The following is an 11,603-nucleotide window of genomic DNA, read 5'->3' on the forward strand; positions in this document are numbered from 1 at the left end:
TATGTCATTTTCAAAATGGCGGGCATGACCATTCGTAATTAGGGATGGAATCTTGTGAAATTTTTGTCGAACCTCTGATGAAATGACTATTCGTGTACCTGGAAATGGTTTTTGAAAAAATCAATAGCAAACTATGACGCAAGTGTAGTTCAAATTTGACTCAGATCTTATTGGATTGGCGAAAATTTTATCTTTTTGATAAGTGTATCGAAAGCATTTGACAGACAAAAAATTGGTCGATTGTACATAAAATATGGTCTAATAGTTTTGAAAAAAATGAAGTGGTGCCGTTTTGCAACCAATATTTGGTAGGTTCTTCACCAAAGACCTATTTTTGGCACTCTGAAAATAGAAAAATGATTTTTTTTGCAAAGAAAATAGAAACTCCCAAAACCAACATTGTTTGTCATCCTAATATACAAAAATGTGCACAATCTTGGGTCACCTGAACAAATTGCCGGGAAGGAATTTTTTTATGGAGACGGGAATTAAGTATCTTTTCCTTTTATAGTAGTTTCTTTTCTAGGAATCAGCCGACTGATCTTAGGAAAAGATCAGCCGCCTAGCCAGCCGTTGATTAGCGTTAATTTTGGCCACACGATTCCTGGACCATGCCATCGCTTTTCATCCGGTGGCCGGCGATGCTCCGTTGCAGCTCCCGCGAGGTTTCGCCGGCCGGCGATGCTCCTTAACAACAACAAAGATGCTCCGTTGTAGCACTCACGAGGTTTCGGAGGCCGGTGATGCAACATTGCAGCACGTGCAAGGTTTTGGTGGCCCGACGATACTTCCATCGCAGCACCGATGATGCTCCATTGCAGCTCCGGTGGCCCGACGAAGCTCCATTGTAGCACCTCGGCTCGCTGCGTGGTGGTCATGCATGCCCGGCAGCGGTGGCCATGAGTCATAGCGGCAGCTCGGGCGATCCGACGAAGCTCCATGGCAGCACCTCGGCTCATTGCGCGGTGGTCATGCATGCCAGGCGGCGGTGGCCATGGGTCGTAGCGGCGACAGCCCGACGAAACTCTATGGCAGCACCTAGGCTCTTTGCGTGGTGGTCATGTGTGCCCGGCGGCGGTGGCCATGGGTCGTAGCGGCCGGCGGCCCGGCGAAACTCCATTGCATCACCCTATCTCGCTTGGTGGTGGTCATGCCATTGTAGCACTCCGGCTCATTGTGTGGTGGTCATGTGTGCCCGCCGGCGGTGGCCATGGGTCATAGCGGCGGCGGTCCAAAGGGTGCAGTAGAGACAATAAATTGTTGTAGCAGAATGAGGGAGTGCGCAGAGCCGAGGAGAGATGAGATGAGATGGAGGCCACACGCTGGGAGAAGAAGGAGAGGTGAGACGAGACGGCAAAGACACGTTAGAAGGTAGATGTATGGATCAGATCATAAGGGAGATGGAAGAGACACGCCAGGATACATGGCAGCCGAACGAGCCGGCTGATTTCTTCCTAGAAATCAATCGGTTGATTCTAACAGTTTCACTTTCTTTTAAGGAAAAAAATAAAGAAAGAAATAGTAAAAAAAAATGTGAGGTAAAGTCTTTTTTTTAGACAAGTGTTAGGTGAGGTCAGACTCACATTTTGGCGCCCAGAATTTTGTGTAAGCCCGCGAACGATTTCGTTTGGTTTTCAATCTGATAGCCCGCGAATAATAATAAATCTTTTTTTTGTTTCTCTTTCCGATCTAGACATGTTGAAGGCTCTGTTTTTTGCAGGTGCTGCTCTGATAAGGAGAAACTGCTGCTGCAAGACGTCCTCCTCCCCTCCTACCCCCACCTAGGGCTCTCGGAGGAGGCGAAGCAATGGGATAGCCACGTCATGAAGGGCTGCAAGGGAGACATGTCCATCGATTGCCTCGTGTTCTTCTTTGATCGTAGATCGTTTTCCTGCGATGCTGAGACAGAGTCCCATAATGTATGTCCATTGCCAATCTATGGATCGTACAAAGAAGATTGATTAAGAGCTTAGATGTGTGTGCAGAGGCATAAAAAAACATGGTGATCAGAAGGATTTGTACGGGTAAGATGCAAACAGTGCTGGCCTATATTAGCATGCAGTTTTTTTATTGGTTCTTATAATTTATCTATTTCACAGCATATATCCCTGATTCTTTTCATCAATTTAGCGGTGAATCACGTCATCCGATTGACTCATATTGCAACAGGGAAAGGCAGATATGCCATGGTCTTTGCTTCCATGTGCCATTGGACTTTGTGTGTTTCTTTTATTTGGGGGGAAAACGAGATTGAGATGTAGACTATGAACATCGCAGACTGATAATGTAATTGGCCTTCTGCTCAGATTTTACAAAATTTGATAATGAAGTGCAATACAGGACCCTCGGCTATGGAATAATTACTCTTTTATATCTCACTGTCCAGCCTTTGATTCGAGGTAAAAATGGTGCATCTTCTCTCCGTACAAGGTGCCGATTTTAGCATCTATTTTTCCGGCCAAATCGCATGTGCGAAGCTTTCTTGATGCATAGTTCTGTACCATAGCCTAAGAATCAGAGGTTGATCTATATATGTGATTATTGTTGTCAAGCGATTTGTTTTGTCACAACCACTTTGCTCTGCACGGGTGTTCATGTGTTAGACGCTTGGAGCCCCAGTTAGCCGGTGGCCTCATTGATTTAAGGTGACGCATGTGTTAAATAAAACTGATGTTGGAGTAATTAAGCTCAAAATATGAACACTGTTATGCTTTCTAAGTTTAACAAAACTCTGTCAGTAAAACTGCTAGGCCTAGGTTGGCCTTATTTGCACAATACGCAAAAACAAATATTTATCAGGACAACTATTATAACATATATGAGACATCTCATTTGTTATTGTTTCCTGTCTTTCACACAAGATAAATGTTATTTGAGCTAATTTCTATGTGCAGGTATGAGGATGTAGGTACGAAGGAGCAGCTCGGCAGTTACTTACAAAAAGGTATTAAGTTTTGCCTACAAATATGCAGTATCATGAATACATGGGTTCACTGAACTTCGGATTTACATATAACCGCACTTCCACTTCTCCCTCTTCTAATTCTCATGTGGTAATTTGTTTGATATTTTTAGGCTTGGGCACTCTCATAAATGGCTCCATTTTCTTTACCTTCTACTGATCTGTAGCAAAGATGATTTCTCTGTTGCCATTGAGGTAAATGACCATTCATAATCGTACGTGCGATTTCTACACATTTTTATATGTTCAAAACTGAACATTATCTACAAAGGTGATGCCATGAATTATATGGTACACAGCAGAACAAATCAGTGGTCAATAATCACAACTTCTGTATCTTTTACAAGCATGGGTCCATGTTATATTGTTTGTAGTGCACTTACATGTTATGTTGGACTCATTAACTAGAACTATTTCTTTTTATTTCTTGATTGCAGGATACAAAGATCTAGCTCGACTCGACTTTAGATCACGGACAATTTAGTCTTGGCCCTTAATTAGGATGGCTAAATTACATTTAAGTATCATTTGATGGATATTTGCTATGAGAATTATAAATTTTATGAATCTACATATTATATGTATGGTTTTGAATATTGTAACTGAATGCCTGTATTTTTTTTATGGTTGCAATAGGCTATTACCACAATCCACTTTTGGTTGCCACATGTTAGCACCACGAAAAGTATAAATTGTCGCAATAGTTTCTTGCAACAAACATTTCACCCGTTGTGACACCCATTTATCACCACCAAAACTAGTATGTTGCAATTTCCTGTTACGACGACTAGAATAGTTGTTGCCATAAACTAATGCCATAAGCGTAGCGGTTCATGGCAAAATGCCTAATACAACGAAAACAAGAATTGTTGTCATAGTTTATTGCCACAATTGACTATTGCCACGAAAGAGTATGCGCCACAAAATGAGCGTCGTTGGCATAGGTTGTTGCCACAAATGTCTATCACCACGAGCTATCAGTCGCCATGATTTATTACATGTTGCATTAAAGATATCTCCACAAAGCAAATTGTGGCATCAGGTAAGTGTTGCCATGGGAAAACATGTGGCAACTTCCCACATGGTTGTTGCTATAGCAGACTTTATTGCCACAATTGCTTTTTTGTGGCAATAACCTATTACCATGCGTCCAGTCGCAACGGATGCCAACGAATGTTGTTTCGTGGCAATAGGTACTTATCGCCACAAATCGACATGTATTGCGACGACCAATTTTGTTGCAATAGACCCGGATCCTTGTAGTGAGGCTAACTGAAATTCCTGCCAAGTGGTTACAGTCTCTGCAGGCAGCATACCCTTGTGGCTTTCCCACCATTGGGCAGCTGGACCTTTCAGGTGAAATGTCGCAAAGGTGACATAACTGGCAGGGGCAACATTAGCCGACTCCATCTCAAACAGGATGTCACGAAGCCAATCATCAGCATCCATAGGGTTGTGGAGTTGCGGAAAATGGACGGGTTGAGGCGCACGAATTCTTGCAGTGTTATTGGGGCAGGCTGTTGATGAGCATTCTGGTTTGGAAACTGAGCCATTACTCCAGTCATAAACTGACGATTCAGCTCAGACTGCTGCATCATTGCGGCCATATAGGGTGGAGGTGGAGGATCGTCAGCCATCCTGCTAAAACATCAGGAAGCAATTTAACAGGGGTGGAGTAGGTGTATGGAGTCATTCATGAAGTAACTTGAACAATGAGCAAAGGCGCAGTATGTACAAAGCAGTAGTCATTAAAGACTTACATACACATATACAGAGCCAATTACACGTTGTTAGTAGGGGTTCGGATAAGAGAATCATCCTAGACATACTAGGCGGCACACATGCACGCGATGGAAGGATACAACAACGAGACATAGCAAAGGCTACATCATCGTCGGAGAAAACCAGTAGAGCGAGGAATCTACAGGGGACGATGCATGGTGCCCTCGATATGAAGGATTTCTGCGGCCCGTGGACAAAGTGAAGCAGATCCTGGCTCCGAATTCAAGAAAGGCATGATACAAATCCCCGGGTGGATGTGATCACGAGAACCTAGGGTAGAGTTAGCAAAACCATTTAACCCAAATAGAAGAGAGATCAGAGTCCCAGATTATAGACGAGGAATAAAAGATCCTAATACCACCTAATGGCGGCGTGGGCCTGTAAGCCACACAGCCATGTTAGTAAAACAATTTTTCAAAGACTAGACTCAACTTTGGTCAAAGAGTTGGAAAGGGGGATCCTATAGGCAGTCGGCTCTGATACCAACTTGTGACACCCCCGATTCAATCGTACACTAATCATACACGCAAATGTGTACGATCAAGATCAGGGACTCACGGGAAGATATCACAACATAACTCTAGACACAAATAAAATAATACAAGCTTTATATTACAAGCCAGGGGCCTCGAGGGCTCGAATACATAGCTCGATACAAAAGATTCAGCGGAAGCAACAATATCTGAGTACAGACATAAGTTAAATAAGTTTGCCTTAAGAAGGCTAGCACAAAAGCAACAACGATCAAAGAGGCAAGGACTCCTGCCTGGGACCTCCTAACTACTCCTGGTCGGCGGCGGCCTCCATGTAGTAGTAATCGAAGGGGGTGGCATCTGGCTCCAAGGATCCACCATCTGGTTGCAACAACCAGAAAGAAGGAAGAGGGGGGGGGGGGGAAGGGGAGAAAAGCAACCGTGAGTACTCATCCAAAGTACTCGCAAGCATCATATCTATACTAAGTATGCATTGGTATCAAATGGAAGGGTTGTATATGTGGACTGAACTGTAGAATGCCAAAATAGAGGGGAAAGGCCTAGCCTACCGAAGACTAGCATCTTCAAGCAGCTCCACGCATCTTGCAGCATGTAGAAGAGTAAAGAATAGCAGTTTATAATTAACAAACATGTTATAACATTAATGCCCAGAGATCCTTCCTCGACTCCCTGCGAGAAAGCAATCCCGGAGCCACATATTTCAAGTATCCATTTGTAGTTGTATAAGATCAGGATATAAGTATGAACATCCGTTACCATTGACACGACTATTAATAGATAATCTTCCCTGCAGGGGTGCACCACATTTTCCAACACGCTCGATCACTCTGGATGGACACACTTTTCTAGGTCAATGCCCGGCCTCGGAAGATCAACACGTCGCAACCCTACCTAGGCTCAGCAGAGAGGTCCCCGCCGGTCTACATCCTAAGCACTCCGGATCGTTGCGAGAAGGGCGGACCAGGCTCCACCACTACAGGATGGTGTCGGCCCAGCCGTGCCGCATTGCTGAACTGGACGTCTGACAAAGCTTTGGCTGATACCAAGACGCTGAGGCCCATAACTATTCTCGCGTGGTGGTTAGTGCATAAAGGCTAGAGGCCAACTCAGAACAAATACCCAAACCATAGTGTATTATTAGCTTGCGGAGACGATCAGATACTCATGATCGAAAGTGACCCCATCGCCCCGTCTCGTGGACTTACGACAAGGGCCTAGAATGCCCGGCCGTGCCACGTCATTATGTTGTGGGTGCTCTCCGGGCCCGCCCGACTTTCACCAAGGTCTCAAGTAAAGTCAAGGTAACCGTGTGTCCAAACATCAAGGGGAAAACCCGAGGAATCACCCCCGGTGGATTCCACTCAATGTAATCATCAAGGTGAACGTAAGAGGGACCACCCTCGAGGTTCACACTTGAGGCGTTGAACGACAGAGCCGTATCAGGAATGGTGAAAGAGGAAATCACCCTCGATGACCACGATCGAATAGCTACACTACAGAATTATCATCAGGAGTGCGTTATGAGGGATCACCCTCGACACTCGATAGTAGCTCTGCAGAGTCAAGCAACTAAAGGGGCGTGATGTGATATGAGGTGTCGGGCTCTGGTCGTCGATCACGTCGATTGAGGCGTCGATAATGAAGCAGGGGTAACAAGGACAAGTGGGGGTCACTAACGGATCACTAGCCAACCTATACTAAGCAGTTTAGGATAACCAGGTAGGTAACAATCAGCAGGTACAAAAGAAGGTTATGCATCAGAATAGGAGCAAACAATAACAGTAGAAAAATCTAATGCAAGCATGAGATATTAGAATGGGCGATATCGGGATGATCAAAGGGGGGGCTTGCCTGGTTGCTCAGACAAGAAGGAGGGTCATCGTCGACGTAGTCGATCACAGGGCCATCAGCAGTGGTCTCGGGGTCTACCGGAGAGAAGAGGGAGAAGAAATAGTAAATACACGCAAACATATGCATAACATGACAATAAGCGAAGCTAGAGGTGTTCTAACGCAGTGCTAGGCGATACTGGTGAAGGGGGAAAACAAGCGAAAGTTTTCTCGGTTCCGGACGTCTATCAGACAGATGAATGGGGAGGGGGGGGGGGAGTTACATGTTTGCTATGCTAGGGATGTGTGGCGGGCGAACAGACCGCGTATTCGGATTCGTCTCGTCGTTCTGAGCAACTTTCATGTAGAAAACAATTTCATCCGAGTTACGGATTATTTTATATGATTTTGCAAAGTTTTATTTGGTTTCTAATATATTAAAAACTCAAAGGTGAATACTGCATCACCATGATGTCAGCATGACGTCATTAGTCAACATTGACCCTTGACTGGTCAAACAGGGCTGTGGGGCCGTCTGTCATAAACACATTTTAACTAAACAGGGTTAATTAGACTAATATGCAATTAGGTTTATTAAACATAATTAATTAGGGTTAATTAACAGGATTACTTAATTAAATTATTATTATTATTTACATATTTCTTTTTGTTCTTCTTTTTTTTAACAAGGGCGTGGGACCCTAATGTCAGTGGCCCAAGGGGCCTTAGCGGGACGGGTGAAACGGGTGCGGGCGTGGGCGCCCGTGTGCGCCTGAGGCCACCAGGGGGCGGCGACGCCGGCCACGGCAGAGGCCGGCCGCGGCATGGCCAGCGCGCGGGCTGCGCGTGGCGGGCGCGGGACGGGGACGGCAGCATGCGACGAGCGCGACAGGAGGTAGCCGCGGGGCCTGCATGCTCAGGACAGGCGGCAAGCGCGGTGACGGCGGCGCAAGCGAGGGCGCGTTGACCGCGAGATCCTCGGGAGCTCGGACGTGACGACGGGGCGACCTACGGCGACGGGAGGGAAAGGAGAGGGGGAAACGGAGGAGGGGGCGTCACCGGGCCCTGTAGATGTGCAAAAATGTGCGCGAGGAGGAGTCGGGGAGGAGGTCAGGGACGGCGAGCGACGGGCGGCGCCGGTGATGGGGCGTAGGGGACGATGGGTCGGTGCCGGGTCGGCGACGGCGAGGCAGAGGCCTGAGGCGGGCGACACGCAACGAAGGAGGGGTGTCGTGGTGGGCGCACGGCAGATGCCAAGGGATGGCTAAAGAGAGGAGGAGGCTCGAGGGCGCTGGTGGGCTTCAGAGGCGAGGTTGGCATGAGCGGGCGCAGGACACCGGACATACCCAGGTTCGGGGCTCTCCGGAAAGATAGTACCCCTAGTCCTGCCAAGTGTAGTTGGATGATCGATAGTACAACGCTGCTCCTGGAGCTATATGGGGGGAGGAAGGAAGCTGGCCAAGGCTTGGGCTGCTCCTTCTCTCTGGTGTTGCTTTTGTGGCTAGTCCTATTCTTACTTGCCTTTCTCTACATACATCACATACCACATGCCCCTGTATGCGTGGGCTCTTGGGGGTGTTATAGACCAACCCCCAGGGATACAATGGTAATATTCTGAGTCGGTGGGTCCGTATTGTTGGTGTCCGGGATCCCGGGCTGGGTCCCGCTGAGGGCTCGTGGTTCGCCGGGTTCCCCTAGGTGCGGGTCCCGCGCCTAGGGGGACTGTGAGCCGTCTTGTCGATCGTCAGGGCATGGACGAGTCGAGTCATGTATAGTGGCCCTCTGTCAGGTAGCCGCTTGCTGTCGTCAGTGGTGAGGGCGGGGGCACTATAGCCATGCCGGCTCTGGTCAGCGGGTAGGTGAAGGGCACTGTTGCCACGCTCCGGCTGACCTGGGGCATGGGCAGGGCACTGTTGCCTTGGTCATCGTTGATTGAGGACTTGTCCCATCGTATGGCCTGGATGGGATGGGAGCTGTCCCGTGGCTGGATTGTGGAGCACGCCACGGGTGGTGCTGGCTTGTCGAGGAAGCTTTGGTTGTGCCGGGTTCGGCTGTCTTGCGCTAGTTGTTGAGGCCGAGTCGACGTGTCTTGCAGGTCGGAGAGTCCGGCCGGGTCGCGGTGCTTGGCCGGGTGCTTGGCCAGGTCGAGTGACCCGGCCAAGCGCGTGCCGGTTTGAGGGGCGGTGCCAGCCCCGTTATTTTTGAAGAGGATCCTGGTTTCGTTGCCTGCCCGGGCTTCATCCCCCCAATAGTAGTCCCCAAAACTGTGAAGGTCCGCCGTCTTCGGATGAGTGGGCCTTCGCAGTTTCCCCCTTAAGGAAGGCGGATTCTGCAAGCGCCGGGTCCGGCAACACCCACTGTGTGCCGGTTTTCTCGGAAACCGGATCGCGGTATCCCGGCCGTGGCGGGAACCGAGGAGTTCATTGAATCTTGGGGCAATCCCTCGGGCTTCGCGTGGGTGCCATGTGGTGCCCGGAAGTCGGAGGGGCCTGACAGGCCACACGCGGGACGGGACTGGGCGACGGGCTGGGGCCCGCCGCCAGGCGCCCTTGGCCCATGCGCGCGGATTTATTGTGGCGTCCGGGGGCCAGTTTCTCTTCCCCGGGCAGTTACTGCGCGTGTACGTGCGCACTTATTGCGGGGTAGTGGAACGGGTGCGTGCAGACGATCCCACTCCCCCACGTTCGAACCGAGGGTTATAAATTGAGGGGGGCAAGGGGGCGGCAGACATCATTCTCGCTCGCGCCCTCCTGTCCCCTGCTCTTTCTCTGCTCTACGCAACCGATGCACAGCTGCGTCTGCTGCCCCGAGCAGAACACCTTCGTCGTCATCTTCTTTCTCCTTCCCCTTCTTCCATCGATGGCGCTGCCTTCGGGCTCCTGGATGGGTTCGAACGTCACCACCGAGGACATCACCCAAATTCGGGCGTCGCAGCGCCTGCAGCGGGAAACGGACGTCGGCGTCTGCCTGCCACGCGGCGAGCAGAGGCCTTGGCCTGAGGAGCAGGAGCGCGTGGTCTTCCTCATGCACTTTGAGCGCGGGTTCAGGCTGCCGGTGAGCACCTTCTTTCGCGCGTTCCTGGAGTTCTTCGGGCTCCAGCCGCATCATCTTGGCGCCGACGCCATCGTCTAGCTCTCCGGCTTCGTCACCCTCTACGAGGGGTACCTGGGGGTCGAGCCCACAATCGACCTCTGGGCGTGCTTCATCTCCTTGAAGCAGCAGGGCCCGTCGGCCGGGGAGTTCGCCGACTGTGGCGCCGCTGTCATCTCGAAGCGGCCGGGGGCAGATTTCCCCAAGATCCCGCTGGAAGATTTGCCAAGAAGTGGCGGAACTCCTTCTTCTACGTTCGCAACATTGGTGCGGACCACATCAACCTTCCCCCCTTCACCATCGCGCTGCCGCGGGCGAAGACGAACTGGGGCTACTTGCTCAGGCGCCCATCACAGGAGATTGTCAATCTCTGCGAGCGGGTGACGGTGATGAGGACACAGGAGGGGCTCACCGGCACCGACCTCCTCGCCGCGTTCATCATGCGCTGGGTCCTTCCGCTTCAGAGGCGCTCCTGCCTCATCGGCGAAATGATCGGCCTTCAAGACCCCAACCGCATGGGGTCGACGCGGCTGTCTATGGAGCAGATCGCGCGCGGCGTGAACGATGTCTCCGAGGCCAACCTTGGAGAGGACATGCGGTTCAGCAAGGCGCCGTACAACCGAGTCGAACCCGGCGCCGCAGGTGAGTAGCTGGTCGTCTTACTTTGCTGCTGCGCACCTTCTCATCCATCATGACACGACGCGGGAGGTGCTTCTGAACGTGATCCGGCATCCTTATGCCCGGGCTCCGTCGCAGGTGGCGCCGGTTGCACCAGAGGAGCCCACGCCCCACGGCGGGGAGGAGGTGGCCAAGTCCGATGCCGGCGCTGGGCGTCGCATGGGTAAGTCTTGTGTTTTTTCTTCGTGTGTCTTGAATTGTTGACCGCGGCATGGTGCGGGAGATGCTGGCGCCGGTTGTTGGTGTAGTGGCATTGGGCGGGGGAGGCGGCGATGCGGGCGGACCCTGGTTTTTGCATGGGGCGGCGCCGAGCCGCCGACACGGGAAAGATAGCGTCGCGCCACGACCCCGGGCGCCGAAGCGCATGGCGGACCCAGCCGGGGCCGGGAGGCCGGCCAAGAGGAAGCGCGGAGCCGGGCACGGCAGGCCAACCCCGGCCCCTGTCTTGTCGCGGTAAGCTTTATCTTCCGCACGCATCCGGGTTGTTGAGCTGGTCTTGTTTTCTTTCCGGCTTATTCTGTCTTCTGCTTCAGGTCGCCAATTGCGCTGGCAAGGGCGGCGGCGGAAGCCGCGGCCTCCGAAGGGATCGCGTTCCGCAGGAGCCGGTCTGACCTCGCCAACCAGGCCGAGGTGGAGGGACGGGCCGATTCGGACCTCGGCCTAGACCCGAGCGACGCCGAAGCCTTGGTCTAGAGGGACAGTAACAGGGCCGAGGCGGAGCTGGAGGCGGCATCGGTCCAGTCTTGGACCAACGCGACGGCGGTATGG

Source organism: Triticum aestivum, chromosome 7B (genome assembly GCF_018294505.1).
Source record: "Triticum aestivum cultivar Chinese Spring chromosome 7B, IWGSC CS RefSeq v2.1, whole genome shotgun sequence".
Lineage (NCBI taxonomy): Eukaryota > Viridiplantae > Streptophyta > Magnoliopsida > Poales > Poaceae > Triticum > Triticum aestivum.